Source organism: Tupaia chinensis, unplaced genomic scaffold (assembly GCF_000334495.1).
Source record: "Tupaia chinensis unplaced genomic scaffold, TupChi_1.0 Scaffold149104_1, whole genome shotgun sequence".
Lineage (NCBI taxonomy): Eukaryota > Metazoa > Chordata > Mammalia > Scandentia > Tupaiidae > Tupaia > Tupaia belangeri.
The window spans coordinates 57964-81606 of record NW_006208950.1 but is presented as its reverse complement, the minus strand read 5'-3'; the positions used below and the strand labels follow the sequence as shown (position 1 = coordinate 81606).

The 23643-nt window shown below is 41.9% G+C and overlaps 1 pseudogene; it reads right to left on the bottom strand.

Annotated features, from left to right (window-relative positions):
- Positions 1 to 8792: 8792 nt before the first annotated feature.
- On the bottom strand, positions 8793 to 17860 carry LOC102470881 (olfactory receptor 4B1-like; annotated as a pseudogene).
- Between the last annotated feature and the right edge of the window lie 5783 nt (positions 17861 to 23643).

Genomic DNA, 23643 nt, shown 5'->3' with positions numbered 1-23643 from the left:
AAGCCACTCTCCCAATGGTGCTGAGAATAATTTAGAGAGCTTCTATTCCACCCTCTGTTTACAGATGAGATGCCAGAGGCTGAGCGGTTACCTGCCTTTCCAAAGCCACCCACTACCTATTTGCCAGTTTACTAACTTGGAAATCAGTGCTTTGGACGGTACTGGTTGCTACTGTGATTCAAGGATCAGATCTTGTTCCCTAGGACAAATCAACGATGGTCCTGGAAGCTTCTAGAAAATTAAATAGATGATGTCTAAGATCAACAAAGAAAAAAGGAAAATGTAGGGGATCTGTATTGGGGGTAATATTTAGATTTACAGAAACTAAGAAATAAACAAAAGCCATAGGAAACTGAAAATACAGAGATTTTTAAGTTCCTATTTTGATGTAGAAAACCTATTAATCCATTGAAAGTCCAAAGGTTGTGAATAAATGCTGAGATCCTTCAACTAACTAAAATCAAGCCACACATAAAACCAAGGGATCAGCTTCCCCATGGAATTTCTTTTCTCTAGAGTGAAACTTTGCCAAGTAAACTATGACCTGGGGAAGGTTTCAAGGTCTATTTCAATTAGTGTAATGAGAGTTCCATAAAGTTTTTGCAGCCAATAAGGAGGTAGTAAGAGAAGAAAGTTGAAAGTAAGACATGAAGAGGATTTTTCCCCCCAGGCTTGAATACTGATAATAAAAGGAAGAATGAATAGGGAAGGAAAAAGTGAACTGGACAGAGAGCCAGGGCTATGGGCATTAGCTCTGGCTTGATGGTTGACTAACTCTCTGACTGTAGTCATGTCATTTAACCTCTTCACTTCGCATTCTCCCTTGTTTCCAATTCCATATAAAATGACAGAGTTCATGTTATGGTTCATATAATGGTTTGTCCCCCAAAGGCTCATGTTTTGAAATTTAGTTGTAACGGGTAGTTACTGGCTCCCAAGAGTTCATGTGTTAGAGGGCCAGCAGGTGGTGTGGCGGTTAAGGCACTGGATTCCCACATGGTAATGGTTCAAGTTCCAGACCTGGTGGCTTGCTTTCTCACTTCATTGTCTATGTCTCTCTCTGATGAGTGCATGTGCCCTATAGCAAATTAGAAAATAACAATCATAATAAGTAAAACTTTTAAAACTAAATATTTTTTTAAGAAAAGTTCATGTGTTGGGACTTGTTTGTATCATAAAGGTGTTAAGCAGAAATTTAATCCCTGCATCATGTCCCAAGATGAGGTCTTTGAGAATGATAAAGTCATTAGGGTGGGGTCTCTATGACTGATTTCTGGTTTGTTTATAAGGAGAAGAAATGAGACAAGCAGGGCCTACATTGATACAGACCAGAAAGAGAAACTTATGGACAGCCATGCTGCTCAACATCCTGCCCACCACCATGTTGTAGCCTCACCAAAAGTGGGCTTCTGAACCTCAGCCCTCCAAACCATAAGCTGAAAAAACTATTTCTTTATAAATCACCCACTCTTAAGTATTTTGATTAGCAATGGAATAGTGGACTAAAATAATTCATCTAGGTTTTCTTCAGTGTACCTTCCAATTCTAGCATTCACATATGCATATACAGCATTCATATGAAATCACTTAATCTCCCTGTGCCTCCATCCATCCATCAATGACCACATTGATCATAATCATGAAATATGATAAGAATTTCCTCAGAGGGACCAACAGTTAGCGTAATGGCTATGTCACTGGACTCCCACATAGTCAACCGCGGTTTGAGTCCCAGACCCGGTGGCTTAAACTCACGCCAGGCGTGTGTGTGTGCGTGCCCAAGATCCTGAGAGAAGAATGGAGGAGAAGGGATTGTGGCATGGCCATCCCCCCTGGGGGGTGATTTCTCGCTTTCTATCTCTCTGTCTCTCTCTCTCTCTGTCTGGTGAGCGCACATGCCCTATAGCAAAAACCTCTTCAAAAAAAAAAAAAGAATTTCCTCTGAAAGGAATGTAATTTGTCCATATATTCATTTATTCTCTCATTCAATAAAAAGCATTGAGCCCTCTTATGAGCCAAGCACCATTCTAAGGGCAAGAGATTTGGCAGTAAAAACAAAGTCTCTGGATACATGGAGATTGTATCCTTCATATCTCCACCAGAACATAATGGTGGTAGAGGCAGATAATAAACAAATAAAACTTGCTAGGCAATCAGATTGTAAGTACTATGAGAAAAGTGAAACAGAGTAAGGTCAGCAGGGATGCTGGTGGAGTTTATTTTGTATTGATTGGGTTGTCACAAAAATCATGGCATATTTGTTCTATGTTTTACAAAGGTCGTTTACTTATATAAACAACAAAGATCAATCACTGATAGAGTGCTCATTTTATTCAATAACCTTTGCCATCTTGCAGTGAGCTTCATAATTCCTCGTTCACAGAAGGACCTGTCTTTATTGGTGAAAAACTAAACAAGGTGCTGATTCATAACCTCATCTGAATTGAACGTTATACCACACTAGGAGTTTTGAAGAGAGTGAAACAAGTGGCAGTCTGACAGTGCAAGGTCAGACAAGTATGGTGGGTGTAGCAACACATCCCATCCAAGCTCCAGTCATTTTTGATGACCGATCAAACTTGTGTGTGGTCTTGAACTGTAGTGATGGAACACCATCAACAAGCTCTGGACATTCCTGGATGATGAATTCATTTAAACTGTCCAGTTGTCAACAGTACACATTCAAATTGGTTGTTTGGTTCCTTGGTAGGAGCTCAAGAAACGTGACAGCTTTAAACTCCTACCACACTGAGACCAAAACCTTCCCCTAATGAATGTCTGCTTTCGATGTCATTTGAGGTGAATCATCACATCAGGACCAAGACCGTTTGCACATCACATTGTTGTAAACAACCCACTTCTCAACTCCAGTTATCAGTCGCTTTACAAAAGGATCATTTTCCTCATTTAATGAGCATATCACAGACGTTTATACGCACTGTCAAATGAATTTCTTTGAGTTCATGAGGAACCCAAATATCTAGCTTGCTTATGTGTCCCAGCTTCTTCAAGCAGTTATGAATGCTTGAATGATGGGTGTTCAATGTTTCGGCAGTCTCTCATGTGGTATAATGTGGGTCTGACTCTATCGAGTCCTTAGTTTTGTCATCATCAACCTAAGTTGGCCTCCCTGACTGAGAAGCATCATTGAGATCAAAATCACCAGCATGGAATTTCGTGATCACTGTTGGCACTGATGTTCTTGTAGAGCATTGTCACTGCAAACTGTACACAACTTTTCACAAGCTTGACATGTGATCTTCCCTTTACAGAAGTAAAATATTATGAAAATGCACAATTTGTTCTTCCATTTTCAACTTGAAAACTCTCCAAAATTCAGCCAGATCACTTAACTTTACAAGCTAGAACTATCAGATGTCAAATGGCATAGCAATAACATAGATGTGAGTGACTCTAGTATTTCCAAACATGAACTAGCGCCATCTGTTGCAAAAAATATTCCATGACTTTTTTGATAACTCAGTATATGGTGGCAAGGCAAGGCCATTGCTTGCCATGATCTCTGGCTGCTATCTTAAGAAAAATGAAGACAAGTGAAAAATACATAGGGACCAGCAGTTAGCATAATGGCTATGTCACTGAATTCCCATGTATCTTACTGTGGTTCAAGTCCTGGACCTGGTGGCTTAAACTCATGCCTGGCGCGTGTGCATGTGTGCCCAAGATCCCAAGAGAAGAATGGAGGAGAAGGGATTGCGACGTGGCCATCCCCCCTGGGGGGTGATTTCTTGCTTTCTATCTCTCTGTCTCTCTCTGTCTGTCTGGCGAGCACACGCGCCCTATAGCCAAAAAAAAAAAAAAAATCTCCAAAAAAAAAAGAAAAAAAATTTTTTTTTATTTTAATTAAAAATAAATACATAGAAACCAGTTAGAAGACCATCACAGTAACAGTCATGAGATGACTGTGATTGTGTCAGGATGGCGACTGTGAAAAACTTAGGAAGTGATCAGAATTTGGACATATTCTGAAAGTAGAACTAACAAGTTTCTGGGTGTTTTGATTGAGAGAAGAGACAGAAAAGAGAACTCCAACATACTGCCAACATTTTAGACTTGAGCAATGAGACCAGCATTGCTATTTACTGAGGTGAGAATGACAATGGGAAGAGCAGAGGAGCAGGGAAGATCAGGAGTTCCGTTTTGGACATGTTAAATGTCACTGAATTTTTTAATGTACTTATTTACATTCATTCACTGTACATCAATACAATATACAAAATGAGATTTTCCATCCAGAATACATTGTATATTAACTCAAATGTCATGACTTTCAAAAGTGCCAACAGAGAAGTTAACTAGAGTCCTGAGTATATGAATTGAGGTTCAGGGAAGAGGTCCAGGCTGTTGCAACAAATGAAGAGTCATAAACACACAGACGTTGTTTAAAGGCATGAGAGTCAACAGTGTCTCCTCAGAGAATAACAGAGCAGTGGTTTCAGAACCAAGCCTGGGGCACACTAATGCCCCAGGAAAAATGAGGGGAAACCAGCTAAAAAACTGAGAGTAGTGGCCAATGAGATTGAAAAGGAACCAAGACAGATTGCTATCATGGAAATCAAAACATTGTTTGAAGAAGTGAATGGTTAGCTGTGTCTAACTCAGCAACACATCATTGTAAGACAATGGTTAATCATGAAGCAGGAAATTGCACAGGTATTAAGTTCATTCCTAAACATGGGTGATGAATTAAGGGGTGGGCTATGTGGGCATGACACAAGGCTGGTGCCAGTGCCCCATCTCTCTGGCCATCCTGGCACCTCTGTGGGGATTTTGAGTGGTGTGTCAGTGACCACATGAGGGTGAGTTAGAAAAGTTGATTAGTGAAAGCCTGAGAATAAAAGAAGTCAGCATAAAACTATTAGGGTACTAGGACAGGAGAAGTCTTGCCATGATCCTGAGTAAGAGCTCCAAGTCTAGGGGGCCAGCAGGTGGTATGGTGGTTAAGACACTGGACTCCCACATGACTGACTGTGGTTCAAGTCCTGGACTTGGTGGCTTGAAAATCACACCAGGCACAAGTGCATGTGTGCCCAAAATCCAAGCAGGAGAATGGAGGAGGAAAGATTGTAGTGTGGTCATCCCTCCAGAGTATGATTTCTAAATTTCCCTCTTGCTCTGTCTCCAGTGAGCACCCATACACTCTATGGGAAAAAAATATATATAACTTATAAAAAAGAGGGAGAGAGAGAGGTAGTAGATGTAGTCTGAAGTAGAAGTAAACACAAAGTTCCCTAGATTTGAGTTAACCACTTTGGTAGCTACTATCCATGTATAACTCCTTAATTTTAAATTTAAATTAATTAAAATTTTAGTTTTCCAGTCACACTAGATATATATCAAGTGTTCAATAGCCACATGGCTAAGAACTACTACGTATTAGCACAAATAAAGAACATTTCCAGGGTCAGGTTGGTGGCACAATGGTAAAGCAATAGGACCCACATGGGAAAGGTCCTGGTTTGTGCCCCAGGACCTCCTGAGCTTGCTGGGACATCCCCGAGCATGCTGGGTATATATCATGGTGTGAAGACACTTAGGGATCCCTCTCTCTCTCTTTCTCTCTGTGAAGGAAGAAATACATAAATAGGCTTTGAAAAAGAGAGAATATTTCCACCATCACATGTTTTATTGGCAATGCTGATCTAGACCACAACAGCTTCAGAGAGCAGAATGTTCACTCAGAGCATAAGCTTCACGAACGCCTGGACCTGCCTTGTCTTCTGCACCTTTATAGCCCCAGCACTTAGAGCAACACTCAGCACATAGTACCTGCTCAGTAAGTCTTGCTGAGTAAACTATTAAATGAATCAAAAAACTCTGCAATGGGTGAATGGCTAAGTAAATAATGCTCAGTTAGACTCTGTATTTTACCAAGCCATTACCTGTTATATTTATGGAAGTTCTTTAGTCATGAGGGAAATGTAATGAAAGTGTAAAATACCCACAACTATATGTTAATCCATACCTCCATTCTTTCCTTCCGCTTTAGGAACTGAACAGACTCTTGATTTTTTTTTTTTTTTAGCTGAACATAATTCCACACAGAATAAAAGATTATGGTTTTTTCAGCCTCCTTTGCAATTAAGGAGGGCCATGTGACTCATTTATACCAAATAAGGTGAAAGCAAAAATGCTAGGTTACACTTTGGGGAAATGTGCTAAAATGCTAGGTTACACTTAGAGGGAAAGTAGATTTGTTTTTCCTCTCCCTCTCACTTTTCCTGCTTCCTGGAATACAATTGAGATGGTACAGCCGTGTTGTCCAGTATGGCACACTCTAAGTCACATGTGGCTATTTAAGTTTAAATTATTAATATGAAATCTTATTTTTTGGAGAGGTTTTTGCTATAGGGCATGTGCACTCACCAGGAAGACAGAGAGAGACAGAGAGATAGAAAGTGAGAAATCGCCCCCCAGGGGGATGGCCACACCGCAATCCCTTCTCCTCTATTCTCCTCTTGGGATCTTGGGAATGCACGAACACACACGCGCCTGGCGTGAGTTTAAGCCACCGGGTCCAGGACTCGAACCACGGTCGACTACGTGGGAGTCCAGCAACATAGCCATTATGCTAACTGCTGGTCCCAAGATGAAATCATATTTAACACTCAGTTCCTTGATCTCACTGGACCATTTCAAGTGCTCAATATCCACTCCTATATTGGACTTCACAGATTCAGGTCATCTCCGTCAGTGCTGAAGTAATTCTAGGTTGCTTTTTTTGTTCTGTTGTATGCAGTCAAAACTATAAAGGATACAAAGAATTAATGAAAAAAAGAATACAAAATTGTAAATACAGAATAGTTTGCTGTACTGTACCAATTTTTCTCTATTGACATTATATTGATTAGCTAAAAAAAATTTTTAGAGAAATATTTGATGCAGGGTGCATGTGCTTGTCAGAGAGACAGAGAGATGGAAAGCAAGAAATCAACCCCTAGGGGGATGGCCATGCCACAATTCCTTCTCCTCCAGTCTCCTCTCAGTATTTTGGGCATGCACCGCACATGCACCCAGCGTGAGTTTTATGCCTCTGGGTCCAGGACTCAAACCATAATATACTATGAAGAAGTCCAGCAACTTAACCATTATGCCATCTGGTGGTCCCCTAAAAATTTTTTTTAATGTTGGGACAAAATCACCAACTGAGCGCTTAGTGCATGCTTCCCAATGCTAATTAATATAATTACACTGTTATGACTTCTGTGAATTGAGAAGACATTTTTGTAATTTCAAAATAGTCTCTGTTTCTTAAACAATGACAAATGCTTTTCTTCAATGTTTGTGTTCCTTCCAGCGAGACCAGAACAAAAAAAGTAATGAGCTCTCAATAGATTCGCCAAGTCTCAACCCTCAGTAGGTGAGGTAATCCATAACAATTTGGGCAGTTCAGTCACAGTAGATTATCTGCGTGTGCAGTATCCAGGTCCTCAGAGTTCTCTGATGATGTTCTGTCTGCAGTTCTCAGAGGGAAAGTCAAACATGGTCTTCAGTAAGGGACTCCTGTCACAGCCTGCATCCTAAAGTCCTAGCTGCTTTACTACAAGCAAGGTATCCAGATAAAGGGAATGTGTCTCCACTGTGCTTTGTTTTAGACCAAACACTTTAAAATATATAAGTATTCAGAGTAAAAAGAAAAAAAAAAGGGGAGGTCATGTTACAGTCAACATCTAACAAATATTAACTGAGTACCTACAATATGCCAAGAGTGTATTAGACACTCAGAAGCAATTAGCAACAGAGAATGAGTAGCCCAAAGAAGGCTCAAGACAAAAATTGAAGGTGTTCAAATAGTGAAAGCTTTTGGGGTGGAATCAGGATCCAGCGGACTGAAGGGAGATGTCAGTGTGACCAGGTCCTGCAGAAGGTGCTCAGCTCTCTCGCACACTTGCACTATAGCTTTGCTCTGTCTCTCCCCCAAGCACAGACTGTATGCATGAACAAATAATTTTTTTTAAATTTGTTCATGAAGGAGACATGATCCCCACCATGATAGTGTTCAAGAAGAATCCCTAAGAGTTGATATAGCAAGGATTGTGCACAGGCCTAAAGGGCTGTTTATTCAACCAGTATTTATGGAATATCAGCTATGTGCACAATATTTAGAGATGCAGAGAAGAGACGATGGATAGATCACCCTTGAGAGCTAACAGTCTAAGGAGAAAAAAAATACATACAAAATAATTTTAATTAAAGTGAGAAGGCAATGATAAAGGTATGTAAAAATGACCATGAAAATGGGTACACATTTAACTCACCAGGAAAGAAGTCAGAAAAGGCAGGATAAGACAGATCATTTTAGGTCTTACAGGATGTATAGAGTTTTGTCATATGGAAAAGAAAGGTAAAGTCATTTCAGATAGGAACATTATACTCAGATACCAGGGGGCCTTTGATTACAGGGAGAATCACAGCAGCAGGAACATTAAGTCCATGTATATGTTTTTGCCGTTCTTTGGTGTTCCACTGAAATTAGAATCCACTTCAAGGATAAACAGGTGTACACCTTTATCACTCTCCCATATCTGACCTCTCCTTTTACTCCATCTCTTAGTTCTCCTTTTTGCCCTACAGTCTCCTCATGGTAATTCTCAGCTCTACATTTCTGAATGTGTAGACGATGGAGTTCCACAAGGGATGATGACCGTGTAGAACACAACCATGGATTCACCTTCAGAAAGGTAGAAGAGAGCCATATAGAAGATGGAGTCAAAAAAAAAACAGGATAACCACCAGGATGTGAAGACAGAAGGCAGGTATCTTGCTGAATCTTACCAGTGAAAAGAACATTGGGCCCACTCTGCAGAATGGTTCCTCAAGTTTATGGGATGACGATATAGGAGGACACTAAGATGAGAAAGGAACACGGAGCAATTAAGCCACTGTTGGCCCACACAATAACCTTCTCTACCAAGGTGTCAGTGCAAGCAAGCTTTAATAAGGGATGGAGGTCGCAGAAGTAGTGCTCAATCACATCGGGGCCACAGAAGGGCAATTCAGTGGTGATGAGAAGCTAATTTAGGGAGTGAAAACCCTCAAAGCCAGAAACCACCATCCATAAGGTGTCACAGTTGACAGTTCATACTGTTCATCTATCAGAGACACTTGCATAGTGATAAAAAATTATCACCACAAGTGGGGCTGGCAAGTGGCATGGTGGTTAAGGGTGTTGGACTCCCACATGGCGGACCACGGTTCGAGTCCCGGACCTGGTGGCTTGCTTTCTCACTTTCTCCCTCTCTGTCCCTCTCTGGTCGAATTAAAATAAATAAATAAATAAATAAATAAATAAATAAAGTTAAATAAAATAATTTTTAAAAATTATTACCACAAGCAAGAGGATCATAGCAACCCCAAAGAACTAGAGGTAGACTATCTGAGCCAGAACACCCTGCAGGGAGGTGGTTTTAATCTTGGCAAGTAGGTCCACAATGAATTTAAGGACCACAGTGGAGGAGTAACTGATCTCCACCACCAAGGAAGAGCAGCTAAGGAAGTACAAAAGAAACGCAAACTCTTACTGATGCCAAGCATCAGAACAATGACTCCATTGCTCACCATCGTGGCCAGGAGCACAGGAAGGAAGGCCAGAAAGGACATTCTCTGTACCTCTGGATCCTGGAAAAGGCCAGTGATGACTGACTCAGTCATGTCATTTATACTAGCCGTGGATTCCATGAAAAGAAATAAATCTTAGAGGAGAGCCCTGTGACAAATACCAATCCTACACATTTATTTAATACTTGCCTATTAGCGATACTCTTCACACATAATCAACTGATTGTTTTAATTATTTATTTATTTATTCATTCATAGAGTAAATGTTTGTTCATTTGGAGCTCAAGAGCCCACTGTAAGTAAGACACTAGTCAAGCAACCTCACAGGAACTTCAAGATCCCATGTTACCAGTGAGAACACTGAGGCTCACAGAAGTTGCGAATTAGCCAGGAACTAGAACCAGATCATTTTATTCCAACTCACATATTATTTAAAGTACACCACACTTCTTAAAAAAATCTGGCTGCATAGCACCCTTAAAGCCTCTCATCGTTGATACCCAAGGAATCTAAACAGTGCTGAATGAATAATTTTTCTCTTTTTCTCTCTTGGGAAGTAAAGACATTGATCCTGGCTTCTTTCAAGCACTGTATGGGGACATAGAACATCTTAAGGAAAGTGCTCAAAAGTACAAAACCTCCAGGGCCTGGACTAGGTGCCCCACTAGCCTGTGCGTAAGGGCAGTACTGCCTATAGATATTATTTCTACTTATTAACCAACTACAGAAGCCAGGACTGTAGCAATTGTTTTACACTGATTATTTCTATCCTCCCTTTTTTCCCACCACCTTATATCAAGAGCATGGTAGTAGCTAATGTTTTAGAATACTAATTAAATTGACGGCATCCCACAGAACGTGACTAAGCCTCTGTGCAGAGGATGTAAATTTTTACACAAAATGGAAACAAAAGTAGATACTAAAATGTTCAAGGGTGGACTGTCCTGAGCACTCTCTGTATCCAGATCGACTTTTCACTCATTCACTGCTCTTTATTCTGAGGAGAACTTCTTTGACTGCTTCAACCCATCAGAATTTGGGGCATGTATGCACATGTGCCCAGTGTGTTTTTCAAGTCACCAGGCCAGGATTCAAACAGTGATGAGTCATGTGGGATCTGGCTCCTAATTCAGTGTTTAAGTCTTGCACTATGGCTCGGCCCAAGGTCTCTTATTGTTGTTTATTTGTTTGTGGTTTTCTGTTTGTGTGTTTGTTTTTCATTTTTTGCTGTAGGGCGCATGTACTTGCCAGAGAGAGAAAAGGAAGGTGAGAAAGCAACCCCTGGGTGAAGGCCCTGCCACAATTCCTTCTCCTCCATTCTTCTCTCAGGACCCTGTGTGCACATTCACATGCACTTGCGTGACTCTCAGACTTCCAGGTCCAGGACACTCAGCCATGTGGAATCCAGCAGCCTTAACCACACCACCAGCTGGCCCTAGATCTCTAAAGTTTTTAACTATGGCCATGGCACATTTTCCTCAGTACGAGCCACATGAAATCAGCTCTTCCCAGCAGTGGAGCAGCCATTCCTACTTCCTGCTGCTCTGCCCTGATAGAACTTCTGCACCAAGGATCTACAAAGTGAGGGAATGGGGTCAGCTTCACATTTCCATGGTTTTTCCCAAAGATGAGCTAGTTTTGAAATAGACACTTCCCAATTTGTCATATGATTTTTGGTCAGTACCGAGAATCTTTGAATCTTCATTTTTGACAATTTTTCCCAGTTTTATCATTACTTCTTGGAGATAGATTTTTATAAGCTACTTACTCAGCTATTTTGGAAGTTCTGCCTTCATGAACTTTATTTTTAATTGCAAAATGCTAGAAATTAATATGAAAACATACTAAAAAATATTAAAATTAGAGAAGTAGGGGCCAGTTTCATGGCACAGTGATTAAGAAAGCCAAAGCCAACATGGCTGACTGTGGTTGAAATCCCAGCCCTGATGGCTTGAAAAACATGCTGTATGTGTATGCATGTATGCCCAAAATTCCAATGAAATGGAGAAAGGATTTTGGTATGACCAAGCTCTCTCTCTCACTCTCTCTCTCTCTCTCTCTCTCTCTCTCCTCTTTCCTTCTCTCTCTCTCTCTAAAGAGCATACATTCTCTGACAATAGAAAATAATTAGGGAAGTATCAATAAATAGGTACAAAAACCAGCAAAATAGTAATTAAAATGTATAGATCTATTGGCAAGGAAGTGTCCACAAGTTCTGACTAATCCACTGTGGGGGGTAGGGGCTGACTACATTGAGAGTCAAGGCCTCTTCCATAAGATCCACAACGGTGAGATGGCCCTAACACAGAGTCTGCAAGACCAATAGCCTAATCCAAGGGCCATTTGGAGGGCATGAAACTCTGAAGTTTATATAACCAAGATGAACCTAAATCAGCAAAAATAATAAGGAATTATGGGCCATACTATATATTTTCTATAAATCATTAAGAATAACTTCAACAACAAAGCTTATGGAAAGATAACTCATAGAAGAAAATGCAATTTAAAAATTATAAAAAATAAATAAATAAGGAACCAGCAGTTGGGGTAATGGCTATGTCACTGGACTCCCATGTAGTAGACTATGGTTCAAGTCCCAGACCTGGTGACCTAAACTCATGCCCGGCTTATTTGCGTATGTGCCCAAGATCCCAAAAAGAGAATGAAGGAGAAGGGATTATGCCATGGCCATCCCCCTGGGGGGTGATTGCTCGCTTCCTGTCTCTCTGTCTCTCTCTTTCTGGCAAGCACACATGCCCTGTAGCAAAAACCTCTCAAAAAAATAAAATAAAATAAAATGAGGACTAGCACATGGTGTAATAGCTATGTCACTGGACTTCCATGTAGTCAGCTGCAGTTTAAGTCCCAAACCCCGTGTCTTAAACTCATGCCAGGTGCATATGTGTGCGTGCCCAAGATCCCAAGAGGAGAATGGAGAAGGGATTGTGGCGTGGCCATCTCCCCCTGGGTGGTGATTTCTCGCTTTCTCTCTCTGTCTCTCTCTCTCTCTGTCTTTCTGGCAAACGCACACGGCCTATAGCAAGAACCTCTCCAAAAATAAATAAAATGTAAAAAAAAAAAAAAACCTAGTAGTTAGGAAAATACATATGGCTTTAAAATACACTGTTTTCATAGTTCTAAAAATGTTTGGCAAAAATGGAGTAAGGCTGATAATGTTCTTCTTGGTACAGTGTGGGACAATGGTATCATCATACATTGTTGGTAGAAGTGTAAGTTAGTAACTGGGGCAGAGACCACTAACTGTCCACCAAAACCTGCTTTCTCCTCCTTTGGGCATACCATATGACCATACTATTGGCCTCTAGTGCAGTCAGGAGTGCACGTAAATAAGTTTTCCCTGATAGACTATGAGAAGCGACATGAGCCACTTTCAGGTCTGACCATGGCAGCCTCCCATAGATGTACTATGCCCTTCCTCTTCCAAAGCCTGGATGCAGATAACGCTGAGGCCATCAAAGATGTCCCTGAATGACAATGTAGAGAACAGCCACCCACCACCCTGACACAAGTCAGAAATGTAACCTGACAATGCTTAAGCCCTTGGAGCTTACTGGACCATCCACTGTCATTGCCTATTCTAACTTAACTTAGTTGTTTGGCAGGGTAATTTGGCCCTCTTCCTTTAAAATGCAGCATATGCATCTCAGTGACCTAGCAATTCTTCTGGTTACCTCTCCAAAAGCAATATGGTAAATGGGCAGAGAGATCCATACAAAGAAAGACACTGTGGCATTGATTATAACATTAAGCACTGTTTATAATGTACGCCCAAAATGCCCACCTATGCACAATAGAACATTGCCTACTTTCAAGGGACAGTAGTAAATGAAGGAATAGAATAGGAGTACATGAAGGATAGGAAGAGAATGAAGATAAAAGAAACAAGAGGGGATGTACATGGACCAATGATGGGACAGAGTATCACCAGCTCAGTCTTAAGATTGCTCTACACACACACTCATACACACACACACACACACACACATTTTGTAACATGTATAAAATAAAATACTATGAAATAATTAAAAGGATGAATCCATCTACATGTATTGACATTGAAAGAAACATATTGTTAGATTTTTTTTAATTGCAAAACAATATGCATGATGTAATATCATAGGCATAAAATATACTTATTGATAAAATCCATTTATTTAGTTGTTTCTACTATCCTCCACAACTCAGATTTTGGCTTCTCTCTCTCTCTCTCTCTCTCTCTCTCCTCTTTCCTTCTCTCTCTCTCTCTAAAGAGCATACATTCTCTGACAATAGAAAATAATTAGGGAAGTATCAATAAATAGGTACAAAAACCAGCAAAATAGTAATTAAAATGTATAGATCTATTGGCAAGGAAGTGTCCACAAGTTCTGACTAATCCACTGTGGGGGGTAGGGGCTGACTACATTGAGAGTCAAGGCCTCTTCCATAAGATCCACAACGGTGAGATGGCCCTAACACAGAGTCTGCAAGACCAATAGCCTAATCCAAGGGCCATTTGGAGGGCATGAAACTCTGAAGTTTATATAACCAAGATGAACCTAAATCAGCAAAAATAATAAGGAATTATGGGCCATACTATATATTTTCTATAAATCATTAAGAATAACTTCAACAACAAAGCTTATGGAAAGATAACTCATAGAAGAAAATGCAATTTAAAAATTATAAAAAATAAATAAATAAGGAACCAGCAGTTGGGGTAATGGCTATGTCACTGGACTCCCATGTAGTAGACTATGGTTCAAGTCCCAGACCTGGTGACCTAAACTCATGCCCGGCTTATTTGCGTATGTGCCCAAGATCCCAAAAAGAGAATGAAGGAGAAGGGATTATGCCATGGCCATCCCCCTGGGGGGTGATTGCTCGCTTCCTGTCTCTCTGTCTCTCTCTTTCTGGCAAGCACACATGCCCTGTAGCAAAAACCTCTCAAAAAAATAAAATAAAATAAAATGAGGACTAGCACATGGTGTAATAGCTATGTCACTGGACTTCCATGTAGTCAGCTGCAGTTTAAGTCCCAAACCCCGTGTCTTAAACTCATGCCAGGTGCATATGTGTGCGTGCCCAAGATCCCAAGAGGAGAATGGAGAAGGGATTGTGGCGTGGCCATCTCCCCCTGGGTGGTGATTTCTCGCTTTCTCTCTCTGTCTCTCTCTCTCTCTCTGTCTTTCTGGCAAACGCACACGGCCTATAGCAAGAACCTCTCCAAAAATAAATAAAATGTAAAAAAAAAAAAAAACCTAGTAGTTAGGAAAATACATATGGCTTTAAAATACACTGTTTTCATAGTTCTAAAAATGTTTGGCAAAAATGGAGTAAGGCTGATAATGTTCTTCTTGGTACAGTGTGGGACAATGGTATCATCATACATTGTTGGTAGAAGTGTAAGTTAGTAACTGGGGCAGAGACCACTAACTGTCCACCAAAACCTGCTTTCTCCTCCTTTGGGCATACCATATGACCATACTATTGGCCTCTAGTGCAGTCAGGAGTGCACGTAAATAAGTTTTCCCTGATAGACTATGAGAAGCGACATGAGCCACTTTCAGGTCTGACCATGGCAGCCTCCCATAGATGTACTATGCCCTTCCTCTTCCAAAGCCTGGATGCAGATAACGCTGAGGCCATCAAAGATGTCCCTGAATGACAATGTAGAGAACAGCCACCCACCACCCTGACACAAGTCAGAAATGTAACCTGACAATGCTTAAGCCCTTGGAGCTTACTGGACCATCCACTGTCATTGCCTATTCTAACTTAACTTAGTTGTTTGGCAGGGTAATTTGGCCCTCTTCCTTTAAAATGCAGCATATGCATCTCAGTGACCTAGCAATTCTTCTGGTTACCTCTCCAAAAGCAATATGGTAAATGGGCAGAGAGATCCATACAAAGAAAGACACTGTGGCATTGATTATAACATTAAGCACTGTTTATAATGTACGCCCAAAATGCCCACCTATGCACAATAGAACATTGCCTACTTTCAAGGGACAGTAGTAAATGAAGGAATAGAATAGGAGTACATGAAGGATAGGAAGAGAATGAAGATAAAAGAAACAAGAGGGGATGTACATGGACCAATGATGGGACAGAGTATCACCAGCTCAGTCTTAAGATTGCTCTACACACACACTCATACACACACACACACACACACACATTTTGTAACATGTATAAAATAAAATACTATGAAATAATTAAAAGGATGAATCCATCTACATGTATTGACATTGAAAGAAACATATTGTTAGATTTTTTTTAATTGCAAAACAATATGCATGATGTAATATCATAGGCATAAAATATACTTATTGATAAAATCCATTTATTTAGTTGTTTCTACTATCCTCCACAACTCAGATTTTGGCTTCTTTGAATTTAATAGAAAATGTTCTCTGCTACCACGGTAATCATTTAGGCCAGAAAGAAAGCCAATTAGTGTTCTGTTTTGCGAGTTTGATGATCACTTGGCCCTCTGCCCTCTGAGCTTATGCCATGCTTTATGGCATGGTGCCAGCCTTTGGCAATTAATTATACCCTAAGGAGCTGAGGTGAAAAGCTAGAAAAAGTTTGCAAAGAAACAAATTAATGTTCTCCCCTAGAGGTCCTTTGGAACTAGGAACTTCTTTTTCCACCTTGAGATTCCCAAGAGCTCCAGGTATGCAATTAAAGGCACAACTGGAGGCTGAAGAGCACATCCCACTACATGTGCTAATCACTGATGAGCCAGGACTTAGGGCTCCAGGCTCCTCTCATAACCACACTGTGGACCCAAACCAAGAGCCACCATCTTACCAGCACCCATGGGAGGTTCAGAACAACATACTTAGAAGAGTCGGTTCCCTGTGTCAATGCAGGAAAACAGAATCCACTTATTTCCTGTTTCCTCCTTTATCAGACAGGTCACTCTGGAAGGAGTAGGGCACTGCCATCCGAGGATGCCACACTGCCCTACTACGTGCTGGGCACTGTGCTAAGCACTCTATCCAGTGCCCTGGCTGACGTGGCAGAGAGTGCCAGTGCCCATCAACACCCACAGCTTTCTTCCTGAAATAGCTGAATGCTATTTCCCTACCAGTGGCTAATGGACAAAAGCGACAGCCATCACTTACAATCCAGGCCCATAAAAACCTCCTACACAACTGTCTTCAACTTCCTCTTCCTCATCCGCCAGGTGATCCTGACAGGTTTGCGTTAAAGGTCATAGGACTTCTGGGCCAGCAGGTGGCATGGTGATTAAGGCACTGGATCCTATTTGGCCAACTTTGCGGGTTGTGGTTTGAGTTCCAGACCCCGACTGCTTGAATATCACACTGTGTGTGTGTGTCTGTGTGTGTGTGTGTGTGTGTGTGTGTGTGTGCATGCATGCCCATAATCCCAAGAGGAGAATGAAGGAAAAAGGATTGTGGCATGGCCATCCCCCCAGGGGTGATTTCTCACTTTCTCTCTCTCTCTGTCTCCAGTGAGTACATGTGCCCTAAGAGGAAATTTTTTTTTTTAAATCGTAGAATCTCTAGTGGCCTAGGTGCTTGAACAAATGGCTGCCAGCCACATGAAGCTGTGGCATGAGGGTTAAGGCATTGATACCTGGGGGTTGTCTGCTATAACAGGAGTTAGTTTACTCCAACGCATACAATCTATTTCAGCATCTGGAAAATATAAATTAGATCACTTTTTTTTTTTTTTCTAGAGGATGCATGTGCTCAGAGAAACAGAGAACAAAAAGCATTTCCCATAGAAAATGGTCACACTGGAATCCCTTGTCCTCCATTATCTCATGATTTGGGGCACTCACTCGCACATACCCGATGTGTTTCTCAAACCATGAGGTCCCGTACTCAAACTACAGTCAGCCACATACGATCTGGTACAGAACCAGCCCAAATCACATTTTTATTTACCCAACTATCAGCTCTAGGCTTCACCAACCTTATTAGCAGGAAGTTCATTATCTGTCATGTAATACCTATCCCTATTCCCATCCCAAATTGTCCAAGAATGTCTAAGAAACATTCAGTTGAAAAGATTCAAGGTTCCAAAGCCATGTGGGAAGAGAGGACATTTAAAACCTGACCCGTCATTGTTTTCAGCCATTACCAGATAATTGGTCTTACATGATGAGCTTTTCTACTCCATGTACCCTGAACACTCTGTATACTTTTACATTTGGAGGGCAGGGGTCTACTACCCATGGCTGCAGTGATGCTGCTGTGGTCTGGGCCCCTGCCATGCAATAATTAGTCTCCATACTTGAGTTCATGTTCTCCGTATTCATATCTACAGACTCCGCTTTTGCTATTCAAAGCACAGTAGTCTGGGATGGTTGAATTCAAAGGGGCTTCAGCTCTAGGCATCTGCCATGTCAAACCAAGACTCCCATTCAAACGCCATCGCTGAACTGACATCACCAATATATGTACCCTTTCCCTCAAGGTAAGATCCCTCTTAGGGCTTTTAGTAGTCTTAATATTAAATATTTACATTAAATATTTAATAAGTGGGTCATGGTCTAGGTCACCTTGAACTACCAAAATAAGTTTTCTTAATTGCAATAATCAGAGACCAAAAGTTGAGGTCTCATCCCCTTTCTTTCCTGAAAATCCCCTGTTCTGTGTGAAAATTGTGCATGCCGGGAAGACAGGCATTTTTGCTTGGTTGCTGGAAAGCAGAATGGGTGCCTATACTCGATACAGCTACACTATTCATCACAGCACTCAGTTAACTTCTCAGGACAAAGATGCTTACTTCAAGGAAACTTTCTGCCTCTGTCTACATAAAGTAGCCAACAAATAATCTTGAATTTTGCACACATTATCTAAATGAGTGAATCTTATCATGATACTCATTTTACAAATGAAGAATTAGACATTCAAGTTATGAATGACTTCCCGACAGGAGTTCATCTAGCAGGTGGTCAGCCAGGACACAAGTGGGCCCATCAACACCTGAAGCTTTTTCATTCCATGTACACGAATCCCTTATATACTTTTACATTTCTCTTCTCCACTTCGCCTCTGTCCTAGGGCATCCTTTACCCCATTCAGCCCTCTTGCCACACCTCCCAACTTCTCTGCTCCCTGCTCCCATGCACCCCAGGTCTCCTGCCCCTGCCCACCTGCACTAAATTGAGAAATGTCAGCCTCTAAAAGCAAAAGACAATGAGCAACTCTGTTGCAAAGATAGGGTGGCATCATGGGCAGAGTCTGACTTTTGAGCCAAAAGGAACAGGCTGAATTCCCAGGCTTGCCATTCACTAGCTGCATGGCTTTGGCATGATACTAATTATTTCCATTTTCCTATTAAGGATAATACAGGGGCTGAGAGAGATGAATCACTGTTGTAATTTACCACTAAACCAATATGCTTTCCCCTTCTGCTCATCCCCAACAAACGAGATTTTGATATTTTGTGTGAAGGGCAGATGTTGAGTATAAAATGTTCTTGTTAGGTTTCATCTATTAAAATAGACATTTTGAAACCCTTATGTGAACATAATCTGTAAAGTCAAGTATAGTGGAAGGAGAAACAGAGATTTCTAAATTCCAAAAATTGCATATCAGGAGTAAAGCTTGGGAGGCCAGACAGTGGGGCAGCGGTAAAACATGACACTCTGAGAGGCAATCTCACATAGGAAAGTTCCTGTTTCAAGTCCAGAGACCTCCCTGACTAAGCCAGAGCTGGCTGAGAGCCTGGGGATGTAAAGACTCTAATGGGGACTGCCTCACTCTCTCTCAGAAGAAATACATAAATAAACTTAAAAAAAAAAAAAAAAAGTAAAGGTTAAACCCAAATGAGGTGGCACAAGCTGGAGAGTGCCATTGCCCAAGATTGGGACTACATGAGAGGCCCAAGTTTGGTTCCTGAACCAACCTAAACAGGCCAGGCATGGTGCACACACCTGTAATCTTAGCTAACTGGAAGACTGGGACAGGAGGGTCACATGGCTAGAACCTGTCCAAAAATGCCTCTCTTTATCACTCTGTTTCTCTCTCTCTCTCCCCTCTCTCTCCTCTCCCCTCTCCCATTGCTCATAAAAAAAAAATTAAATTAAAAATTATTAAAAATAAAAAGACTAGAGACGAGCAGTTAGTATAATGGCTATGTCACTGGACTCTCATGTAGCTGACCACGGTTTGAGTCCCGGACCCGGTGGCTTAAACTCACGCTGGGCGCATATGTGTGCGTGCCCAAGATCCTGAGAGGAGAATGGAGGAAAAGGGATTGCGGCATGGCCATCTTCCCTGGAGGGGAACTCTGTCTCTCTGTCTCTCTCTGTCCTTCTGGTGAGCGCATGCGCCCTACAGAAAAAAAAAAAAAAAAAAACACTCTCAAAAAAAATTAAAATAATAAAAAGACTAAAGCTCGGAGGCCAAGCAGGCAATTTTATATAGCAAGAGAAAACACAGGATATTTCAGAGAAAATGAAGAGGCTCTCACTGAAGCGAAGCCAGAGGGCGGGAGATATCCATATGGATGAGTCCCTAAGGACACTGCCTGGCTCCTGACAAGAATCCCAGTACCCCATCCTCTTGCCCCTTGACCTAAAGGCAGGAGAGTGGGAGCTCAGCAATAAAAAGTCAGGTAGAAACTTTAGATAGAGCTGAAAAAGATTCTGCGAACATCCAGATAGGAGCTTCACCCTGGTGCCCAGCACAGCAAGTAGGAGCAGAACTCTACAGGGAGAGCTACACTGGGGCAATGTGCAGGAGCAACAGGACTTCACGTGTGCCCTCACCCCCGGGTGTGCAGAAATGCTGCAAAGGCATATGGACCACTAGGCCAGAGGCTGGGACAGGGCAGCAGCCCTGAGCCACAGAGACCTCAAGACAAAAGTAACAACCAGCCATGGCCAGTTGCTACCAATGCTTGGCCAGGGGGAACCAATGTCATCTCCATCAGATTCAATGACAGAGATGACGCCTAGAGGCCAGCAGGGCAGGACACATCAGCAAGAAGCTCTTAAAGCCACACGAGAGCCTGAAGACCAGAAGGTCCCTCGCCCACCACCAGGGGAAAACAGAGCTCCCCCACAACCAGCCTCCATCTTAGAAAGACAAATGAGGTAAGCAGAGAAATTTCCAACGCGGAGCATTTATCCCAAAGAACCTGAGTTCACCTAAAAACAAACAAAACTTTTTTTAAGCAAGATGCTGAATTACCTGTAATTGACAAGTTTATGGTCTCCCCAGCCCTTGCCGTCAGTGACACAGGGGCTTAAGAGCAAGGTGACATCAGCTCTGAGCAAACAAGAGCTAGCCTGTCACCGATGACTGAGCAGCAGTGCACATTTTGGATGCCTTGGCAAGATCTACCTAAGACTGACGAAACATATGCAAGGTGCCCAGCCCATAGTGGGTACTCCGTGAACGCCAGTTATTTTCTCCTTCCGAGAATGGAATGTCAAATAACAGAAGATTCTGGCTGTGGAGCTGGAGGAAGCCTGGAGCTACCCTTTCCCTCCTGGTCAAGTGTGGTCTGCAAGGGTCAAGACCCTGTGGGGGGTGCTAGCTCTCTGTTGCTGTCTCTCTCTTTGTCATGTTCATGTGTAGAAGAAAACTTTTATTTTTAAGCACAAATTTACTTTGGTGCAGGTTGCTTTGTATTTTTTTTCATAATATGCAGTGAGACAGATGTTGGGGAAGCACCCCCCAATGAGACACTGAACTCCTTCTCCATTTCTCCATCTTGTCAGGATTTGGGGCACACACACACACGTATCTGGCATATTTTTTTTTCTTTTTTTTTTTTAAATTGCCTGAGGGGACGAGCTCTCCCTGAAGAGACAGAGAGAGAGAATGTGAGAAGTTATCCCTCATGGGGAATGGTCGCTGCTCAATCCCTTCTCCTTCATTTCTCCCTCCTATCAGGATTTTGGACACACACACATACACACACACACGTGCCTGGCATATTTTTCAAGCTACTTGGTCTAGGTCTTGAATCACACACAGTCAGCCATGTAGATTCCAGTCACCTTAACTACCGGGCCACCAGCTGGTCCATGTTTTTCAAGCTGCTGGGGCTAGGATCCAGACCATAGTCAGCCATGTCAGATCCAGCTTCTTTAATCATTAGGTTATGGGGCCAACCCCTTTGATCATTGTACTAGTCCACTGTTACTTAATAACTGAATTCCTGAACCTGAGTGATTTGTAAGAATAGAGGTTTATTTAGCTCATGGCTTTGTAGGTCAAAGGTCAAGGGGGCACACAAGGTGAAGATCTTTTTGCTGTTGAATAACATGCCAGAGGGCATCACCTGGCAAGAGCCTGAACACAGCAGAGTGTCAATATCCATGTCTCCTTATAAACCTGTGAGTATCCAATCGTGGGGGTGAGGGGAGCCCTACCCTGGTGCCTGTCACTTCCAAAGGCCCTACTTTCAACACTGTAATCAGATTAAGTGTCCATCCTCAACACCACTAGAAAATGGCTCACCAGATTTCAATACACAAATTTTGGAGGGACATATTCAAACCATAGCCATATTATGCAATACATTTTAAGAAGAAAGCTACCAATTGCTGGAAAGAGCATTTACTTGGCCCTAGTATTAATTTTTAGACTTCCCTTAACAACCTCCCTGTTCCTTTTTCAATCTTATTTTCCTCCATTGCCTCTCAGGGCCTGCCAAGGATTGCTTCCTCAACTCAGTTGTCTGGCGCCATCAAGTGGCAGCATCCAAAACTTCTGCCTCCAGCTGGCCTGCCTAAGGTGAAGGCGACCATGACAGCATGTAACTGATAAAGCCCAGAATTTCACGATTTTCTCCAGCAACCACAAAGGTCCTCCATGTTCATCCAAAGGAAGCTGTGAAGCCCCAGGAGAGTTGGGAGAACTGTCTTCTCCATTCTCCCTGCTCCTCCTCGGATGCCGAGGCCCTTGACCCTTGCAGATCACACTTTGCCAGGAGCAAAAGGGTAAACCCCGGCTTCCTACAGCACCACAGCCCAGAATCTAACATCCAAGAACTTAACTTCATTTCTAGAATAGTGCTAGCAACAGAGAGTGCTTGCAAAAACACCCTTGGGTCCACGCTCATTTTAAAGAATTTTGTAAAACTTGACTAATGCATTTTAAAATATGTTGTAGCTTTTTTTTTCCTTCCTTATTTTGGAGAGGTTATTTGCTAGCCATAGGGCGCATGTGCTCACCAGAAAGACAGAGAGAGAGAGAGAGAAAGACAGACAGAAAGTGAGAAACCACCCCCCAGGGGGGATGGCCACGCCACAACCCCTTCTCCATTCGCCTCTCGGGATTTTGGGCACACACGCACATGCACCTGGTGTGAGTTTAAGCTGCCAGGTCTGGGACCCAAACCATGGTTGACTACATGTGAGTTCAGTGACATAGCCATTACGACAACTGCTGGTCCCGATATTGTAGCTTTTATTTTTTTAAGGCAAGGAGAGAAAACATGCTAAGGTCACAGTACTTACTTCCATATTCACTGGACAAAGTTAGAAAATACAGGCAAGTACAAATTTAAAAGCCACTTGTAATACCATTACATTATCCTAAAGTTGTCTTTTCCTCTATGCATCTATTTAAGTATTTTAATGGGGTTAGTCCCTATTTATAGTTCTGTGAATTGCTTTTCTTATCTAACCTTTATTTTTTTTTGTTTTGTTTGATTTTTTTTTTGTTTTTTTGTTTTTGTTTTTGCTATAGGACACATGCGCCCGCCAGAGAAACAGAAAGCAAGAAATCACTCCCCTCCTATTCTCTTCTAGGGATTTTGGGCACGTACACACACATTTCGAACTGCTGGGTACAGGACGTGAACTGTAGTCAACCATGTGGGAGTCCAGTGCCTTAACCACTATACCACCTAATGGTCCCAAGTCTTCATTTTACAAGACCACAGATGATCCCCTGGATTTTTCTTCCCATGATACCTCTGCTTCTAGGCTATACCTGGGAGTTTTTAATCAAACTAAGTGCTAGGCCAAAGACACGCAACTGTTGTACCATTTGGCAGTTTAACCTGTTTTGTTGTTTTGACGTATGCAGATAACAGGTCAGCGAGAGAGTGTGAAGGTTT